The following is a 22,279-nucleotide window of genomic DNA, read 5'->3' on the forward strand; positions in this document are numbered from 1 at the left end:
GATGGCCAGTCAGCGCTACACGTGTGCACCCCCCACCCTTCCCGAGTAAAACACTGTAAGCTCCTTAGAATTTTATTCCATGCTTACCACTAATTTAGTTTTTTTTTTAAATCAAAGCAATCACAGACTTACTTTTGCATAACTGACAAAACCTTTATTACTAACCTTTTTTTAATCACAACGTTTTGAACGTTACCCTAAATTCCTTTTGCATAATGGGGGACACAACACATAAAAGATGTGCGAAAATGTCCTAATGAGTCCACAAATCCGTAGCAGTGCTTAAGACAATAGCATGCCAGGGGGCTGAGGGATGTGTGTGTTTTGGGGCAGGGTGGCGACCCCCCGATACTCGGGCCCAGCAGGCAGCGGAGGAGGAGGCTGAGCCAGAACCAGAACCAGAGCAGGTGTCTCTGCTGACATCTGCTTCAGTTCATGGGGAAAACACGAGCACCCTGCAGCTCCAGCACCAACAGAACCGCTCAAGTGCTCCGGCGACGCAGCAAGGTAGACCTTTATCACTTTGTTCCTCTGGCTTTAGAACCTCACTGACTCCTCACGGTTCCAGGTGTGAGCATCAGTCTTTTGTGGCATCTTCATTTTCATCCTCTGTCATCATCTGTCACCTCTGGTTTCCTTTCATCGCAAATTCTTGCTTTTGACTCCTTTCTATCTCTTTAATGTTTTTTGTGCGGCAGCTTAGTCTATGAAGGGAAAACAGGTTGTATTCATCATAGAGTATTAGGAGGATTTGACCCAGATCACTTACACACATTAAAGAAAGAAACGGTTCCATATGCGCTCTCATGCAGTATTGATGCTGTCGTGTTTACTCATCAACCCACTTTCCTCCTGAATCTAATCAAGCTGACACTCTGGCCCCATGAGGTTCCTGATTTAGACGTGTTATTGATTTAAGTATTAATTCCACTCAAATGAATATGTTTTCAACAAGTCTGTAACAAGAACATAAGTTTCTGCAGACTGCCTTTGGTTCTCTTTGACCAGTAGATGTTTTCTTTCTGTCTTCTTGCTTGTCCTCCCGTCTAACAAGTGGACAATAGAACGCCGTACCTTCTGCCTGCAGTAGTATTGGCCATTGATCTGTCAGTGCTTTCCTTGAACAGCAGATTATGAAAAGACAACCGATGATGGAACTTTTGGAGGATGAAGATCTCATGGGGAAGATTTATGCTAAACAGAAGCCAGTGGGGTCTGACAGGAGTGCTTGATCAAAATTCTAAGCATGCTCCGGCGCGATGGTGAATCCCTCTCCATATGTGTCCTGTAAATAAAAGAAGACTCACCTCTGTGATCTGACCTGCAGCACGTTTCATCTCTGTCGCCTCAAATACATTTAAAGATCCGGGCTGTTTTAATGAGTCTGGATGGAAACTGTATTGATTGGGACCAGTTTGTGTCAATCTTTTTCCCAGTGGTTTGCTCTTCTGCCCTGGTGTTCATGATTGGATTCGGCTCACGGTGCTCAGCTTGTCCGATCAAGGAAGTGCAGTTGCTTATCTCCGAGCATCCAATAAGCAATAAATAAATGAATAATGTCAATAGGTGAAATTGATTCTACATTATGGACAAATTTGTGTGTTGAGTTCTGCAAGATGGAAAGTAGATCAGCAGGGTGTTCTCAGAGGGAACAGGGAGTAACTGGCATGGGTCTGATGGAAGCTGTGGTTTGTTTTCACAGCTTCTCTGATTCCCAGACGGGAAACTATTAAAGTGAGACACATCTCTTCACCCGTGAGACAGGCATGTCATTTAAAAAAAAAATAAATCATTTCATTTATTTAACCAGTTAAATCGTATTGAGATCTAGATCTCTTTTTTTTAGAGGGACCTTAAAAAGATGCTTCAATGTATGGTTTGTTCTCATACAGGCAGGACCTGCAGAGATTTGAGTAGATTTTCTTGCCAACACCAGATGCTTCATCATTCCTAAGCTGTGTGTAACATACCAGACACCATTCAGATGTGTGGGGTCATTGCAGATAATTGTACCTTCTCAAGACATGCGGGCAAGAAGAACAGTAAGATGTGAAGCTACAAGGCATTGAAGTAAAGAGCTGCTGTTGTACTGTGGGCTGCAGGATGAATGTTTACTGGGGCGTCAAAATTATTATCACGCCACCCATATGATTCGTCTTCAACTTCCTCATTAGAATACATTTGTTTCACTTCTTATTGGTCAGATTCCTTAGAATATATTTCTTTTATTTCACTCTGGAGTTTCCCATTAGTGTGTTGGAGAATAAAATTCTTGACACAAGCCTTCCTCTACCTTGTCCACCTCATCTCCAAAACTAAAACAAAATTCCAGTGCAGTGCTACATAATGTTTTAAGAAAAATCATTCAGTTTTTTTAATCTCAACTCCTTTCGGAAACGTAAATCCCATTTTCCTTCCATTTTTTTTTCTCCAACTGCTCCTAATCCTGTCCAGGGTTTGTGTGTCGGTGGGTGGGGGTAGGTGGAGACCCTGGTCAAGTGGGAGGTGGAGCACACCCTAAAGAAGCTGCCAGTCCATCATAGCCATGTGTGCATACACTCTCAATCTGTTTACATTCACCAATTAAACTAAACGTCTTTAGGCTGTGGGAGGAAACTGAAGCACCTGATGCCCCCCATACACTGAAAAAACATACAGTCGCTCAGAAAGGGCCCAGTCGAGGTGATACGAGAGGATTTGTTCTCGAAGAAAATGTTTCCAGTTACTCAACCTGCAGAGCCAGCTTGAACAAGCCGGTCTTTGTGACTGTAGGGGTCCGCAGTAATCCAGGGTGGGCTCTGTAGCTCATCTGTTTGCATGTCGTCTTTCTTCTATGCTTTTATCTGATGGGTCAAATCCATAGTAAGTTTTTGAACTCAACCAAACAAACAACAAAAATCACAGCATATTCTTGTGTTAGAATGGCCTAGTCAAAGCTCTGTCCGATAACACTGAGTCACAAAGAAAATGTGTTGGAAGTTGTGAATTAGGTCTAAATCGTCAAAAATGACGATTTAATTTTTCTCAATCAGGTCAGATTTCGATTCTAATTTGTTTTAGAGAAATCTGATCATCTGACTAAATTGATAACATTTTTGTGACCTTATCAGCTCAGTTCCATTAATATTTCTCACTTTAGGAGGAAAAAAAAGATTTTCTAACAGAGTATATGAATTAGTTAAGTTCAGAAAGTTGACCTGATCCTGAACATCAAAATGACCCTAAAACAGTTGAGACACCCAAAACAATTTTTTGGTTGTTGACCAGAGTAATCAGTGTCGGGATTCAAAAATTGATGCTCACAGGCTTCATCCAGCTGGACTTAAGTTATTTCACCAAATGTCAGTTTGGAGCTTGATCTATCGCCTTTTATTTCCTTCTAGAACCTAAAATCGTAATAAAAAATATAAAAGTTTCTGGTTGTAAAGTAAGAAAATGTGAAACAGCTCAAATGGGGGGACAAATAATTTTTCCTTAAAAAAAAAAAAGATTCTGGGGTCCCTCCTGCCCAGAGTCACTGCTGATCTGGCATCAGCCTGTCTGGGAACAGGATTATGGCTGACTGTGGAGGTGAGAAAGATCCTCAGGCACCGACTGAGCCACACATGCAAACAAGCGCATTATCAACAACTCATTTAGTTAAAATGTCCTCCCTCTATTGATCTGTCTGTTTATCCTCACAATACCGCAAATAATCACATAATCAAAATATGATCCCACAAGCATGAAACATTCAGTTATTTAGAAAACAAACAGGGATGATTTATTCATGCTCCTAAACCAGCTGTGTGAAGGTTTTGTTCTTGGTTTCCTATCAGATTTGAGCTAGTTATAGTGGTGGCTCTATGTGGAGCTAATGCATGTTGGACCGCCTTCAAGTCATTATCGTTTTGCTGTGACAGAAAGTACAGATTAGCATTTAACCTGCTTATCTGGAATGCAGCTAAGCTAACTGGGATCTGGCGTAATTAGATTGGATACCAGACGTGTGTTCTCCTTATCCCATTCAAGACTGGATTTCACAGTCTTTGTTAAATGAGTTTCCACAGTGAAACACAGCACATCTTTAAAGCTTGTTGGCGGCTAATTAACTACAATAAAATCAATGAACTGCAGAGAAGCTGTGCGTGTGAAAACATTATTTAGTGTTAGATTTACTGTATTCTTTTTGAATTTTCAGAAATGGTATTTGAATTTGTATGTCAAATGTTTTTGTCCTGAAACCTGAACCTGAATCAACACAGCCAGCGGGAAAAGGACAATTCAGACTTTTTGTGTGTGCTCCAGTGGACAAGTGACGACATTCTACTGTCAGTTTCACTCACATGTCTTTGTGCTCCATCAGTAAAATCATGTGTTTTACTGTCTCAATCTCAGATATTTGTATTAGTGAAAAACAAAAGAAAGAAAGTTGTTATACTTTAAAATTGTTTTGGAGACAGCCTCCCCACGCTCTGTTCAGCTATCCAGAACTCCATGTTTTAACCAAACCCCGCTGCCATGGTGACTTCAAAGCACTTGAAAAGCTTCGCTCAGAACCAAAAGTAAATTGTGGAAATGCAATAAAAGCGTGCGTTTGGAATAAATCCCGCTGGTGATTATGGTGAGAACAGAGACATTGGGTCGTCATGTCCTGTGCTGTGGTGTGACGGGCCACAGCTGCGGTAGCTGACCTGTCAGGCCTGAGGAAGCAGAGACCTGGCTGCTCTCTGGAAGGCCTGGACAGGAAGGACATGGACAGATCTGCTACGTTCAGACTCTCCAGGTGCAGATGAAGTATCAGGATGATGTTCAGGAGAGGCAAGATGCAGGATGTCGCTGAAATAGTGAACCTGAAGTGAAACCTTCAACTTGGCAACACACAACACCCTGCACTTTGTTGCTGGGGTAACACTAATGGATGGTGGTCTAATCACATGTCTATATAGAGGAACAAAATTATTCATTTGATCAACCCTGACCAAAACAAAGGAAACTTCAATATGTCCATTTAGATGAATGAATTACATACATTTTAATGTAATAATAGTTTTGCTATACAGTAACTGCTCTCACACAGTGTGACGTCGCCTCTGTCAGAAATAAACCTTCATGCACTTCTAGAATATGTTTGTTTATATTACTGTATCTGAATCAAATCTAAAGATCTAAAACAGCATCACATTTCTAAAAACAGATGGTCTATATCAGCACAGGGTGGTCAGTCTGAACTCTGACCCCTGGAGGATCAGTTACCCCACTTTCTAATCTGTCAGTGTTAAAGCACTGACATGCTGTTCAGATGCACATGGTGAAGTGTTGACCTCTTGACACGGCCCTGAATCACACTCATTTCTCTGCTGTGACACATCAGAGTGCGTGTGTATGAACAATTGCTTTATTTTAGGTCATTGCAAAAGAACAAACTACACAGAAAAGGCTCAAGTCAAATCATTCTCCCAATCTCTGAGCAGATATAAACGAGGGGAGAGATGAAGGGAGGAGGTTAAATGAGGGGTGAAGTACTGCCAGCAGCTGGTTAGAAACCTGCATGCAGCACATCCATGAATACATGTACATCCTTCTGCAAGAGAAGCGATTGATTTTCCTTTTGAGTGGAGTTTAACATGCATGATGAGCTGCTGGTTGATTTCTAGAAGTGAGCTGAGATCCTTGCTCCTCATTCAGGATCATCTGCCTCTAAAGGCAACAGCAAGAACAAATGACACAACAGCGCAGGCAGAGGAAGCCCCAGCCTCTCTCCAGGAATGCTTCACTTTACCTCAGCACTGAATCCCCATGACGTCGCCTCGTCCTGCTGTCATTCCAAACTCTGGGAGGAAACAGAGTTGGGATGAAAGGTCACAAAACAAGATAATCAGCTCAGGTAATTGATATAACATATAACCAAACAGACTGAAGGTAAAGAATAACTTTTATTGTTATTACATATATTCAAAATTGCAAAGGTGTAAAATCATTGTTTCTCAGTTAGTTTGTATTAATCTGATTCCAGACATTTCCTTTTTAGCCGCTCTGCAGCAATCTGTGTTGTCCTGTTTTGCACCATCCTATTTTTATTTATATGCACAGCCAGCAAAATTGTACTTTATGCCACAAGGATTATTTTATTGATCTGACTAATGGGTTTTACACTCCAAGCATCTTACAATGAAGTTTACAGTGAGAGAGAGAGTGCTCCAGCTCCCCTCCTGTCTCATATTACCTACTTTTATACATATAGACAGATGAAACACTGCTGATGACATCGGACACGGTTTAAAGCTAAGTATTAAGTTCATGAAGCTGTAAAACAATTTTCTTGGATGAGTTTTGGCCACGTCCATCTAGACCTGCACTGTAATGATACGGGCGTACGAGATACGCAGACTGGTGGAGAAACGCAGCAGAGATGTTCATCTCAGAACTAAGTTTGTCACTTGAGCTAATTAAGGGTGGTACATGTATGTGTTGAGTCAGATATATATTTGGAAGGAAATTAAAAGAGACATGCAGGATTTCAGTAGCACCATATTAGAACAATATAGTTCAGCTAAGAAATATAGCAAGAAAGTCGCCGAGTTGGCAACACTGTGGTGAATATTGTTAACTGTAAATGTTCAGACCTGACCCGGTGGGCCGGTCTGTCAGTCAAACCTCTCATTGCAAAGCAGAAGAAGACAGAGACTGATTTTGTAACCTTTGCTGACGTAAATAAGATCAGGGAATAAGATGGGATTCTCATGGAAGTATCGACCAATCACAATCCCATAAAATTAAGGAAATCGGTGCACAGAAATTGACTGGCCGATGAATGTATCCCATGTTATACATGCATTGGGTAAAATGTAAACAGCTCAATCAGAGATGCTTATAGCAGGTGTCTAGTTAGACTATTAGAATGATCCAATCGTCTAACTGCTGATTCCAGCAGAAATAAAGGGCCCCAAAACCAAATTTTACTTAGGGCCCCATGCAGGCTTAAGCCGGCCCTGATAAGAATAATACTGAGAAAACTGAAATCTGTCAGTTATTTTTCCACAATTTAACTTAAGTTTTCAAGCACCAAAACCCAGACATTTTTTAAACGTCTGGCTTTTAAAAGCATAAATGTTTCACATCAGGTCGTTCCTGTAGTTCAGACTCCTGCCAGAGAGTCTGAACTACAGTGCTCTGGAAAATGAGACTCTTTACTAATGAAGCTTAGATAGGCAGTGGTTGAAAGAGAATGAAACTGGCTGAGTGCAAGATATTCATTATACTGCCCTTATACTTGTTACCGCAACCATTGTGGAAATTTAATGTCTCTGCAGGGCCTCAGGTTTTAGGCTGGAGCCTCTCTTTTCTTAACCACAAGCCGTGGTGTGTAAGATGATTGCTGATGCTTTAGCATCTATTCTCAAGAGGTGCTGAAAATTCAGCACCTCTTGTCACTGTGGTGATCTGCCACTGACTCAGTGTTCAAGCGATGCATGGTGTTTTTCTAAAAGACTTATTTCAAGTGAAAAAGAGGCTTTTTGATGGCTGCACTAACAATCACTGATGACAAATGGTTTGGCTTTTGGCTTGTGATTTTAGATGAGATGGACAGAGATGATCCTGAGGTACGTTACTGTGCAGCGAGCCTCAGCTGAGCAGCAGCAGAACTGAGATCTGGTGACTGTGGAGCCACTGCAGCTCCACAGTGCTGTTTATTTTAACTACAAGCATTATTTATTACAGGACTTTTATTTTATATGTTTGAGTTTTATATCAAAACTATTCACATCATACCTTGACATAAATGAGAAATATCATCCTGAACATGGTTTCTCTCTCACAAAGAGAGATATTGTTCCTTAAGGAGCGCCTTGATCTTGTCAGGACCTTGAACTTTCTCTATCTCGTCTGCATCGATTGCAACAAAGGTCATTTTTAGATTGGCTAAGTGGGGTGATCTTTGCAGCTGCATGTATTCAGAGACACAGTGTCCATAAAAACTATTCATTCCCTTGGATGTTTGACGAGTTTGATTGCTTTCACAAACCAGTCGTGATCAACAAAATGTGTCTTTTTAGTTAAAAAAAAATAAATAAAACATTAAGGTGAAAAGTAGTTTCTACAAAATATTGAAAATGAAATACAAATATCTAACATAAAATAAGTAACTGCATAAATATAGTCAGAGTTCACTGAGGTCACCTCTGGCTGCAGGGAGTCAAAGTGGACCGGTCTCAGTCAGGCCCATCTGGACGCTGCGGTTTCCTTACAATCATCCTGCTAAACTGTTCCAGTTCTGTCGGGGTGGTAGGAACCAGCTGTGAACAGGTTAGGGCTTTAACTGGGCCATCCCAGAACCTCTACCTTGTTGTCTTCAGACCATCTCTGTTTATCTTTGTCCATTAAACCAAATAACTTTTTTCCTCTTGACCATGGAGTGTCTCTAATGTCTTTTGGTTAACTAGTCCAGCCTTCATCTGAGTTTTTACAAGTTTTTCTCATTCCCCATCTCCCATAAAGCTCTGACTGGTGAAGAACCAACAGCTGTGAGGGCAGCCTGATTGAGGCAGGTTTCCTTCCATGTCTTGTTTCATTGAAACAAACTCCAGGGGCTGTTTCTGTTCATCCACTGACTTTTGTTCAATAGCCTTAGCCAGGATACTGATGAATGAATGAACCTTCCAGAACCAGAACCAGAACCAGCTGTCTTTGTACTACAATCACTGGAGACACTCACTACACTCAAATGATCTCCACTACTACCGTTACCTGGCTGGACGTCTGTTGAATTAGGTTGTTTTAGGCGAATATTTATGCAATCACTCATTTGTTGTTGCATATTTTTATTTGTCATTATTTTGTAAAATCAGTTTTTACTCTGACAAATTGATCATCTATCATGATAAGTTTTGTTGACCATGACAGATTCATAAAAGAAATTAAAAACGTAAAACATGGAAGTGGGTGAATACTTTTGACAGGCGCTGTATCTTCTTTGTGACTTAATGGCACAAATGGAAATAAATAGCTAACAGAGCTTTGTGCTGTTGTGGTGGATGTGTGTCTGAGGTTCTTCAGCTCTGTTTTCCCCTTCCAGACCGTAACAGATACCCTTTCCTCCACTTTGTCGCCGCTGGCCTAAAACAAACAGGTATAGTAGTTTCCTAATGCATGCATAATACTTAACAAGCTCTTCAAGAAAGAGGAACCATCCTCAAAAAGAGTTGTGTGACATGTAACGGCTGTCGAATCAATGCAGGCACTCTTGTTCCCTGATGGCTTGGCCCTGGAAGCTGGCCGAACCCCCATAACCCCTCTGCCCCCCGACTCCCAGCCTCTGGCTCCCTTGGTCTGAGATCAAGACTACTGAGGGGCAGGCTTCAGCTTGCTACAGTCAAGTGCTTCTGGCAACCAATTAATGGCCACAAAAAGGGAAAATAGGAGAACAAAAAAGGCACCTTGCACCACATTTGTCTCAGGCTCCCGTTTCCATGGGCACAAGCTCTCTGGAGAGGCTGGTGTCACATTGTAGCAGGTAACCACAGCGCAACCTCCTCTGAGCTTAATTACAGCTTTGTAGGGATTGTACTTCACCCGTTACCTGCAAACTTTACATCTTCAATACGGCTGTGATGTGTGATTTCTCTGTTTCGCTGCTCGCTCCATTAAAGAAAGCAGATTCTGTTCAAGACCTCTATTTTTATACCCCTTCCTCCCCACTTTCTCAGAAATTGCAGCTCTGTGCCACGAAGACTATCTGCCAGCAGAGCAACGCCCCCTCTCCACTCCCTCACACCCTCCCCTCCACCACACACACCCCCCGCCAAGTCTTTTTCATTCAAACAGAACAAACATGGTCATTATTCAGGCTGCCATCTCCGTAGAAAAGATCTTTTAACACTCGTCCAGGCCTCTGGGCTAAATATGGCCCATTAAATATGTTTGCTGTTCATATTTGAGGGTATATCTTTTCAGCAGAATCCATTTAGGGCATTGCTTTCCTTTTGCAAATCAAAAGCACATGCCAGACGGCATGCCAGAAGATAACACTGCGAGCTTAAACTCCAGCAGTGCAGGGTCTTGGAAATTTGTTGATTTACTTGACAGCCATGAGCCTGAGCAAAACCCCAGTGAAGTGCTGCACTTTGCCACTGACGCCCACCAACCAGCAGTTTAAATGAGTTACACACTCTCACAGTCTACGCATCCGGCATACAGGCACTTAAACACGCTCTTGAATAAAATCTGAATTGAGGAAAAAGATGACAGTTACTGACATTTTGTTCTGTGGAGTTATAGCCAGGTAGGAGCAGAGCTTCAAAATTCAAAACCAAAACACAGGAGGAAGAGACAGAACCATCAAGAGATCCCAAACCTGTGTGTAGATATTTATTCCAATTCATTTCCTGGCAGGTGTTTACATGTCATGAATCTCTGATGACAATGCATAAAGCTCCTTCATGCTCAGGCATACTGTGCATAGACTGTGAGCTCAGCTCAACATGGTTGGGATTTCATTGCCAAGCGTATCGATTGCCTACATTTCTTATGACAAATTCCTCCATTTCCCACAATCCAGTGAGCAGGTCTAATAAACTAGTTTAGGGCTTGCCTCCGTTTCTTCTCCACCGGACCGGGTCAGTGCGGCTCAGAAAGTGGCAGGCAGTCTGCCTCGTGTGATATGTAAAAAGCAGTTTGACGTGAACACTGCTTGCCACCAAGCAGTTTATTGTGTGAGGAAGAGTATGTGATTGTAAACTGATCTTTGCCTGACCATGTCTGCTTCGAGTTTGCATTGAGTCTGCGTCGAGAATGGGAGGACGTCCGTGGTATAAAGTCCACCAGAGTATGTCGGCACATGTAGGCAGTAAATGTCTTAACTTTAACTTTATGTTAAGAATTATGGGACTGAAAAGATCAAGTGTTAGACATAGAACTGCAATCAACTGGACAGTCCACATAAACTAACAGCATCAGTATTTTGCAGCCTGTAAAAGAGAGGATCTTAAGGGACAAAAACTCCTCAGATGGCATGAATCCTTTTGGGAGTTGCAAAGGAGATCCTAACATGGAGTTTCAGAGGGTGGAGGAATATCTTAAAAGAGTTATGCAAAATCAACTTAGTTGAGCTACGTACCATGTTAAAATCTTATTCCGTCATAAAAAACATACCTGGAGTGTTCATGCATCTTTCATGCATGTTTGAGAAATCCCTGAATCTCCCGTGGCAACCATTCTGGGGTGCCTAAACTCTTGATCTCACAAAGCTCCACCTATTTAAACAAAGCTCCTCCTTAGAGCTTCAATTTTGAGTTGAGCTTCAACCCTACAGTTCCCTCCTTCCTTGCACTTCCCCCCCTCAGCTCCTTCAGACTAGCCAGCAGTAATTAGCAAACAGCTGGTGGAACTGCACGTCAGCTGAGCTCATCATACAAACTACTTCTTACTGCAATGTTCCTAAGAACAGTTGCAAATGGACAAGCACTGCTGTGATGACTTCCTGAAGACATAGCGTCGGCAAAAGCAGGAGCTTCTTAAAGAGACGGAGGCATATTTTAAAAAGTCAAATCTCTTTTTAGTTATGTTTGACACTAAAAGCATTTTTTATTGATTGAAAATAATATAAGATCTTTTTGACTTTTTAAGGCTTGGCTCTTCAATTATTGATTAGCTGATGAAAAGCTGATTAGAGTCTAAATTTTGTCTTCAACAAAATGTTCACTCTGCTTCTTGTTTCCTTTTTGTCTTTTTGAGATTTTACCAGAGTTTATCTCTGGTAGATCACTGTCCTCCTTCTCCCATCCTGCCTGGTTAACGTGTAGCTGTCTCCAGTGATGCTGCTCTTCAACAGCAAAGGTCAAACAGGATTTTTCATTGTTCTGTGGTCGAGAACAATGGCTAGCTGCATTAATAAGATCATAATGCTGAAGGGATACTTTCCAGTGGTGTGTCATCGATGGTGTAATATGATTAGGATTAGCAGACACTGGATTCAGACATGCTTTCAGAGTCTGTGAATTGAAAACTATAAACCAAGTGATCAAACCTTTGCGCTGCTGTCTGTTGTGCAGCTGCATGGATCTTCTCAGAAAGTCCTAAATCTGCTTTTGTGTTCTGATGTCATCAAACAGCCCAACTGAGGCTTTCTGTTGGTTTCCAAGCTCACTCTCAGGAGAATCAAGAGCAATCCAACTTTTCTGTCTTTGAGGTCATGTAAGGTAAGAAATACACAATACAGTATATCTCGCTATGACTTCAGTCTTGCATCATAACCTCATTCCAGTTGTAGTTTACAGCAGCTGTCAGACAGAAACCTTTTCAGCTCATCCAGCTTGATCTTCTTTTTATGTCAGAATACACATCCATAAATAGTCTATTGAATAAAAATATTGATTCTAGCAAGAAAATAGAAAACTATTACATGAGGATGGCAAAAAAGTTGCACATTAGTTTTTAAGACTCTAATATTGCTAAAATTAAGAAAATCTTAAAATATCTTAGAGAATGTTTCAGAAATATTCACCAACAGGACAGTTTTTAAGGGGGCAGGATGACGTGAAATCAAATTCTTTGCCTTTGCCTTGATTCTTTCATGCATGTTTGAAAGAATTATATTTCACCTGTCATAGACTCATACCAGTCTACGAATATTAGCTTTAATCTCCATGGCAACCATTCAGCTGTGTAGGCCCACACAGATCCTCCTCTGTGGTTTCCAAGCTTCAGAGCTTCCTCTTTAACAGAGCTTCAGCTTCCCTCCATTCCCCAACTCAGCACCTTCAGACTAGCCAGCAGCAACTAGCAAACAACTGCTGGAACTGCATATAATATCAGCGACTCCTCAGAGGAACGCTGGTAAAATAGTTGTTAAAGGGTTGGTAGAGGAGCCAGGATGTGATGATTTTCTGAAGGCAGAGTTTCAGAAAGAGCAGGAGATTTTAAAGAAACAACGGCTCAATTTCATTCAGTTAAATCACAAAGTCATATTTGATATATGTAGGAATTTTATAACAATCGAAGGTAATGTAGTTACTTGATTGTGCTATCAAATGTTTCTATATTCCTGGTAAACACTAAATATTACCCCCTAAACACACTTTTGCTCCATAGATTTTTTTTTTTTTTTGCAGACATGCTGCAAATTGCTGGCATATAAATTTATTTCCTTTCCCCTCCAGTGGTCATAATGTACCAGTGATGTAGTGTTTCTACAGTTTTTGCCATTCCCTCTAATTACAGGACAGCAGAAGCTCATGAAACCAAAGAGAAAAGTACCGAGGTCTGTGTTCCAACACTCCCCACACTTCTCACTGAGGTAAACGACAGAATGAGTCGATCTGAGGACAGATGAGACATAAAAGCATTGAGGCTAGGAATGGATAAACCAGTGTTGCGGTTATCTGACACAGGACACTGAGGATATTCCCAGGTTATCCATCTGGGTTTGGTTTGACAAGTCATCACAGAGAATTGGTCCCTTGAAAAAGGCTATTTAGTTTAGTTGGTGAGGATGCCGTCAATCAAACTACGGCTCAATGCTCCCAGCAGTTTGCCTGGATTTATAAGAGCTGCACACACACTGTTTCAGACCTAGGAAAGCCTTATAGAGTGTTGACAAATGTAATCATAAAATTTTAAAAAGAAAATCATCAGATTATGCTGACAAAGGGCTGATATTGGTTTCTTTGGCTTTGTGAAAAGGCTCATTGTTCAGATTTAAAGACATTTGACCAAAAGTATAGAAGAGGCTGCACAACAACTGCAAGACGTGGAGCTTTTGTGTTAAAGAGACGGTGGCAGACAGAAGCTAAGGTTGTTTTAAGGCGCATTTTCCACCTTCAAGTTGGGCTCTAACTGGTTAATGTACGGTTCAGTTGAGCTTTTCCATTATGTGCTCTGTTCCTCACTACTGTGAACGGGTTGTGAGCACGAAGTGTATTTCCCTTTAATTTTTTATTTACGTTCCATGTAATTAAAAATTAAATTACAATCACATTTAAATGAGCTTGTTCACACGATAAGTAATTAAAAATCACAGCAGCGATGGATGTAAACACTTACATGAGATGTATTTATATTTCAGTCATGGCGCGAGCGCTCATCATCTGTCAGCCAATGAGACGACACGACGGCATCTTATTCAGGTGTTAGATCCGTCGTCTAACACGTCGTTAGGAGTGGCTGCATATGCAGCGTTTTGGGGGAAGTGATGCGTTTCATCTTATAGCTTCAGTGAGACCAGGTCAGATGCAGCTTGGTTTTAGGTAAAGATATGACAAATTGTGTCTTACATCTGACATTAGAGGATGTCAAATCAAACAATTTAAATTGCCATTTGAGTTCCAAGTGTTTTCTCTTCCTTCTGCTGCTGTTTCTGTTCACTGTGCATTTTTTTCTAAGTGATTTTCAGGTCACATGGGACCAGAGTTGTGTAATTCCCAAATGCAACTAATCATCAAGTGTGTTCCTTAAATCCAACAGCTTTGAAATGTAATGCTGTAACATGACAAAAATCTCAAAATCCTCTTCAAAAAAAAAAAAAGCCATGGCCGGGACCGGATGGTGGAGCATTAACTGGATTCACCATCTGTTCCATCATGTGTTCGCCCGACTACAGTACAGTGCTGCTGTGATTTTGACCGTGACCTACGAGTCTTCCTGTCTCTCCATTTTTCTCCTCTATCCTTACTTTGACATAAAAGACTCCAAACACCATGAGACCCCAGGCAACCGGGTTTGTCACTCACACAACAGACCAGCTGGGTTCTCAGACAGAAAAAAGAAAAAAATTCCTGTTGTGGAATATTATCCACAGTTCCTTGAAAAGTTTTCGTCTTATAAACCGTGTAATATTTTCAACAGAGGAACTCTGGTTGTGTGTTTCAGGCCAGTTTGCGTATCATTTAGTTTCATCCAGCCATGCTGTTTCCCCACAGCATGATGCCTCCACCACAATGCTTTATCATGTGTATTTTTTTTGTGTTTGGCGTAATGTACCACACATAAAGGTTTTAATTTTGCTTTGAAAATTAGATCAAAACTAACCTACAAGTAACATTTCAGCAAGATATAGGAGCTTGTTTTAAGTCAATAATGCTTTGAATAATATTCCCGTTGAACTAGAGTTTTATTTTTTATTAACAATAAAGTTATTTATCATTGCATTAAAATAAGCTCATATATATTGTTGAAAAGTTTCTTCTAAGTTAGTTTTGTCCTATTTCAAGATATTTGCATTAGAAACAAGACCAAAAATACTTGGTAAGACTTTAAAGTCCAGAACAAAGATGTTGATCAGTTTTGCCTCCTGAGAAGCGGATCTCTGCAGCTCCTCCAGAGCTACCAGTCCTGTTAACCAGCTGAGTCTCGACAGGTGTTTGTTTTAAAAGGCAACATATCAGAAATTTAAAAGCTATTAATTCGGTCATCTCAGGACACTGGTTTGGAAAACGAATGTGGACAAACACTCTGCAGCTTGGAACGGGCTGAAGTGGAGGGAAGAGTTGTGTTTTGCCTCTGAGGGAGTCTTCGCTGCAGTTTGCTTAGCTTAATCCTTTTAACTGCTCTTGTTGGCTCCTGGGATCACGCTGCAACACTCCAGAGGCCATAGAAAACTCTGTTTATAAAAGTAAACTCCCAAATATATATTTTGGAGTCTGCTCATGCCCGCCGGTAGCAGAGCACACTGAGTTCAGCTGCACCGCTGTGGTGGTGCAGCTCTGTCCACAGTCTCAGTGCCAGCAGCGGTCTGACTGATGGACGGAGCAGAAGCACAGACTTTGGTACAGTCATGTTTTTGTTTACGTTTTATTCCCAAAGTGCTTCAGAGACAGCAGAACAAGCAGAAACAGGAGTCAGTTTGGACTTCTGTACAGGCGCCTTCGGTACAGAGTGCTTTATCAGTTTAGAGAGTGAGTACAGCAAGTGGTACAAACTGTTTTGGGAGGGGAGGAGGTCATTCTGGTACATCTGGAGTTGGACTTGAACTCATAACGAATATGAGCTTCGGTGAAAGTTGAGACTAGCCACGGGTTACTTCAGAGTTTTACCTTCATCCCAGTGTTTCTCATAAATCCTTCACAGCAGAGCTGAAGCAAATCTCCTCTGTCCTCAGCGGCCCTGTCAAAGCCCAGGCAGAACCTCGTTTCTCTGGGTTAGGTTTAGGGTTTCTCTGCTGAAGCTGTCTGTCCAGAAGGCTGCAGCGGGACAAAATCTGCCTGGCAGAGGCTCCTCATCTGGTTCCACATTACTGCAGAGTAGCTGTCATGAATTATATCTTAGAGCTTTTTTACAGTTTAACATACTGGTGCTGCAGTATTGAAATGCTCCGATGGAACAACAGGAATACCCGCTATGAATATTTGTTTGAAGTTCAGCAGAAAGGACTCCTGCTGTGGTTGAGCTGACATCTGCCTCCTGTGATCAGTGAGTGGCAGGTTACTTTACAGACATTACTGTACGCTTCAGCATACAGCACACTGACAAACATGACTCCTTTCACATTTCTATTGCTTTTTTACTTGTTAAATAATTCAGAGCATGAAAGAAATCCTAAAGTGAGACAATAATAAGCTGAGTGAAAACAGAATGCTGTTTTCATATTTAAGTTCTTTTATTTCACAAGGGAATGTTATTTAAACAAACTGGGAACTTTAGGAAACGAGTTGCCCCTATTTGCTTTGGCAACAATGACTGTAAGCACAATCAACTAACTATGGTTACCTTCAGTTTCAAATAAACTAGCCTGCACTGATTGGTGAGGCTGATTAAAAAAGGTACAGGCAGCCTGGGCAGGGTGTACCTGCCTCCAGTATAATGGCTGCTGGACACAATCACCAGATTCTTTCAATCAGTCTCCACTTTCAGTTTGCATGGATATTTTTTCTTCAGGTACTCCAGTTTTCACCCAGAGTTCAATGACATGCATGTGAGCAGAATTTATGATTCTCTGAAGTGGAAGTGTGTGCTGGAGTGAAGGCGATTCTTTGTGCTTCTCAAATTGTCCTTCCTTGTGAAACACATGAATTAAGATGTCAACTAACGTCCTTATGAACTCCTTCAACGTTTCGTCTGCAGTCCACATTCATTACTAAAATGTTCTTTTTCTTTTTTTTTTTTTGCCTTGATCAATTCTTAGAATGCATGATCCATGCGAACAATAGCTACATGCTGAAGAGCCATGCCTCCTCTGGTGCCAGCAGGCACTCACACTGAAGCTGCCTGTGTAATTACTGGCTGCTGGCACTGAAGGTCTCAGCAGACCTGACTCGTGTAAGTAACGTATGGATATCATAAGTGTGAACACACACACCTACACCTACAACCCCCCCACCCCACACACACACACCCACACACGCACGCCACCCCTTCCCTTCCCCCCCCACACACACACACACCCACACACACACACACAACTTCATATTTTTACCCATATTACGACTTTGTATGGATTTTGATTCATTTTAGCTGCAGGTCTGCCTAACCCAGACATTTTCCATAATCCTAACTGCTAGAATATTTAGTATTAAAGAATCATTCGAGGCCGAATCAAACCAGAAATAGATAGTCACAAATGTTTGATAGTTAGGTGTCTGATGATACTTCTCCTTTATCAAGTGAAAGTTCTTGAATAAAAATAAATGATCTTGCTTATATATAACTGTCTATGCCCTTTGCACAGAAACACTGTCTCCAGACCTCAACTCATAAACAGGATATCCATTTATGAACTTAGTTTTCCTTAATACTATAAATGCTGCAATGTGTAAATTTAGCTTCTGTCATCAATATATCATGTTGTTCTGAAACCGGACTATGTCAAAGGGGCATAATGTAATGAACACCATGATTATAATGATAAACCAAAAATAATGTAATCAGCAAAGTGATTCTTAATACAGTATAATGAATAAAATAAGTAAATAAATGTATGGGTAGATACAGTATGTATAAAAGTTGAATATAAAAAAGAGAATAATCCAAATGAGTCAATATGAGATGATAAAATGATGATGACTAACATTTCTCCAACACTAATCACTACTAGTCCTAACCCTTAAGCACAAACTAATTCATTCCTCTAAACCTATCCCAACCCAAATTATTGGGGTCCTCTGTATTCTGACCAGCCTACGGTCCACTGGTCTTAAGAAGGCCAGTAAATATGCCAGAAATAGTTGTTGGAAGAATAGTTAAACAAGTACACACACACACACACACACACACACACACACACACATGGCTGTAGAACCAAAGACATACATGCACAAAACCCATAAAGCTGCAAATTTCTAAATATAAAAAGCCAAGGGAAGCGAAAGCTGATAGTGTTCAGACAGCAGCTGGAGAACAGCTATTACACATGTTAAACATGCACATGGAAGCAATTATGTTTCCCTTCTCATGTTCTAAAGAGAGCAGCTCAGCAGCGTGTGCACAACGGGTAGTAGTGAAACCTTCAGATTATTCCGTGTTCCCGGCAGACTGCGTCCATGTTGCTTCGGGCTGATGTGCTGCTGGCATACAGATGTGCAGTAAATGATGCAGGTCAGGGAAAGGTGAGCAGTAAGAAGAAGATGACAACTTTACACAGAATGGATTCAAGAATGCAAACAAGGAGCCAGACAGTACCAGGTACAATAAAACTGTTTCAAAATGAAGGGAAACTAAAGTGTATTTGGATTATTTTTTCTATTCTCTGCACTAATAAAGTATCAGACTGATATAGTGTGGATAAAACCATAATCTATAAATGCTTCAATTTGGATTCTTCAGCTGAAAGTATCGAGACTACAACAGCCGATGTATCGATATTGTGGCAACTCATTAGAAGCACCTGCTCATTTGCTTGTTAATACAAACTGTGAATCAATTTCAATTGGCAAATCAGTGCAAATGGGAATAAAGACGCACTAACTGAAATGACATCTGAGGATCAGAATAGCCTTAAGTGATTTGAATGCTGCATGGCTGCCGGGGCAGAGGAGTGTATCTGAGTATGTCAGAAAATGCTGATATGGTTGAATCATCAATTTTCCAAAAGAGAAACAAATATCCAGGTAGAGGCGGCTCTGCTGATGAAAATGCCTCGTTCATGTTGGAGGTTAGAGAAAGAGCAGACTGGTTTAGGCAACAGCAGCTTAAACCTAGGTATGCAGAATGCCATCAAAAAACACACACATATTAAACCTCAGAGCAGATGGGCTGCAGCAGCATGGAATCACACCAGTGGTCACTAATGAGAGCTGACAACAGGAAAACCTGTTGTCAAACTGCACAAACAACACCGGACAATGAAACTGCAGAAACACTGCCTGGTACGAGAAGTCTCGATTCCTGCTGGAAAATTCAGATGGAAGTCAGAATTAAAATGGGAACAAGTCAGTTTCGAAACAACTCACGTTCTTCAAAAAGAACTGAGTGCATTTTATAAAACTACAATGGAAACAATTTTTTTGCATCACACGAGTCATGACTGGATGAAGGAGCAGCATGATTTTTAATGACTTACTGTATGAACAAACTTACTTGTGTGTTATTTTGATTGTGTTATGTATTTAATGGCAACACTGCAATTGCAAAATTAGATTTTTCCAGCATTAGGAAACACAGCTAGTTTCTCAGTACGAACTCAGCTTCCTGTTCAGTCGCTCACCATGTCCGTCCCCTGATTAACACTCTCTCCTGGTTCTGATGGCTGCTTCCTACATATGCAAGTCCAATTGTGCTTCTTGGACATCATGAGGACTATGGAGTACTCTTCTACATAGCAGTATGTAGAGGAGTACTACATACTCCTCTATGTGGGAGTATAAGATCAAAAGGAATGCGCAACTGTCTTAAAAAATTACGAAAAGTGCATTCATATTTACTCGCTTAACATGACATACTGTAGGCAAGGCCTCAAAGTGCTAATGTCATGGTGAGCACGTTTTTGCTTTCTGCAGAGCTAAAAACACACTCCTTCCTCTAGAACCAGTGTGTTTCTGCTCTTTCTTCTGTCTCTTCTTTTCGCCCATGTGTAATATTGAGTTTAACTTTGACTTTGGCATCACTTGGATTGCTTTTGAAAAAAAAATGTGTTTCCCTAAAATAAATTAAACGGCAGCACTGTGACATTTTCCCTTTATCTCTCTGACATTTTCAGCTTGACCTTTCTGAGTATTTTTGTCCACATATACGCTATTATCCCATTTCTGCTTTGTTTTAAATACACAAGACCTGACTTTGACATTATCGTGGATAAATCCATTAACAGTCAGGTGGCTCTCATACATGCCTTAGAGTAGGGGTACCCTATATGAAGCAGTGAAACTATGACTTGGTGGACTGCTCTGACATAAAGTTCATGTTTTTCATAGCTCATGTTTTTTCATACCCTATATGGATTATTAAGGTGCTTCAAGCCGATGGCTCTACATATTTTATCCATTTTTTTTTCTAGTTTTGACTTTTTGAAGAACTTGACGAGCCGAGTTACCCTAGCTGTAACTGGTACTGCTTTCATGACGAGATGTGTAATAGTCTTAAAACTCAAAGTAGAACCCCAAACTTTACATGTGAAGATATGCATGAATATTATATATTTCTACATTTTCTCAAAGTGGTGTACTTCAGTAGAACATCTTGCTCATCCCATCTCGCTCGCTTGGCTCGTAGTTTCACCCAGAGGACGAGACTCATCACTCTGCAATCCAGGGAAATCATGTTTTGATTCATTATCTAATTGCATATTCTGTTTTCAGTCAGGGAAGATGTTTTGCTACTGTTAACCACTCGGTTTTCTATGTGTAAACCTTATCAAGAGGCACTGAGTTCAAGGAAGCAACTACAGAATCTAAAGTAACTTTAAGAACTCAATGGTGGGGATAGGAAGAGTGTCAAAAGGATATCAGGATCATGAGTCAAACAGCTGCCAAAAGGAATCTCTCTTCTTGAGAACGCGTGAACATGTTGACAAGGCCAAATCCTCAGCTGAAGGTGCATAATAAGACATGAAGAGCCAGAAGTGCAAATCATTTGTTGAATGTGTACGATTAGTGCCACGTTTGTGAGCTGTTTGTCTGTTTAGTGTTTTTCTGAATGAAGAACTTATTTGAAATTTCTTTTCAATCTACTCAACCATCAGATTGGTGCAAACTTTTATTCTAGCCGTGGAAATCCTTCAGAGATGTGAACTGTAAACACTGGCATTAGCGTCAGACACTAAGCTTCGGAACACTATAGAATAGTGAGATTCTATTTTAGGCTTGAATATCTTAGCTAATAGCTTGACTTTCTTTGACATACCATGAGTACAATAATAGTCTATATATGCCAATGTCCCATTAAGTCTGTTTAGAAGCAGAAATGAACTGCATATTTCTTTGTTCATCATTATTGATTTCTGATATCAGATGTGTCTCATATTAATGGGTGTACCAGAAACACTCAAATAAAATGGTTCTGGTTTTGGAGTTTTGTATTTAAAAAAAAAAAAGAAAACAAATTGTGTAAATGTGTTTAAATTAATTAATGGAAATGTTGAAGTCCTGACCCTATTTAAAACATTTAGACCAGGGGTCTTCAAATCTAGGTCTGGAGGGTCTTTGGAGATGCATTTCTGCTTCAAAAGATCTGAGTTAACTCATGTCTACTTACTCAATAATTTAGCAGCAAAATGTTTTTTATACCAATATATGGATTTCAAATAAAATGAGATTAATTGTGATTAATAAATTGTCAATTAAATTGACAATTTTCTTTTTTATATCAAATCCCACCTTCAATTTTAAATCCTAAAAACCTAAAATTCTAGTTGGAGTATCACTTTTGATACTTTGATAAATTTTAGTTATCAGGGTGGGTCTACAAGGCTGATATCTCTGTTGTCACTGTCTATATGTTCAAACATAAAATGAACAAACAGATTGAACACAGTGGAACAAAACATAGCTTGGTACTTAAGACAAAGAATCTGAGTTTGACACTCCAGCTTCTCTATTGAAAAAAAAAACCAAAAAAAATATATATAATATATATATATATATATATATATATAATATATATATAATATATATATATATATATATATATATATATATATATATATTGTATAAATTACAGTTGCATATGATTTTTGAACCATATCAATCTGTCTTGTTCCATCACTATTTCACATTCATTTAAAGTCACATAAACATATAATGTTTAATACACATTTGCAAAGCGCTCCTCGAATGAGCACAGCAAGGCTCCAGACAGATTCTCTCTTTGTTTGAAATGGCTGGCTGGTTGTGAGAATAAATAGAGCAGGCTCTACATCTCATGAGATGCCGTGAGC

At 40.3% G+C, this 22,279-nt stretch overlaps 1 protein-coding gene across 1 annotated transcript in view; it reads left to right on the forward strand.

The window, feature by feature from the left end:
- Positions 1–445: 445 nt before the first annotated feature.
- The window catches only part of tncb (tenascin Cb), a 102,337-nt gene continuing 80,503 nt past the window's right edge, over positions 446–22,279 (forward strand). Inside the window, exon 1 of the mRNA XM_055020495.1 lies at positions 446–507. The gene's annotated coding sequence lies outside the window, so the exon portion shown is untranslated. The remainder of the gene's footprint in view (positions 508–22,279) is intronic.

Source organism: Poeciliopsis prolifica, unplaced genomic scaffold (assembly GCF_027474105.1).
Source record: "Poeciliopsis prolifica strain line A6 unplaced genomic scaffold, Auburn_PproV2 SCAFFOLD068, whole genome shotgun sequence".
Taxonomy (NCBI): Eukaryota; Metazoa; Chordata; class Actinopteri; order Cyprinodontiformes; family Poeciliidae; genus Poeciliopsis; species Poeciliopsis prolifica.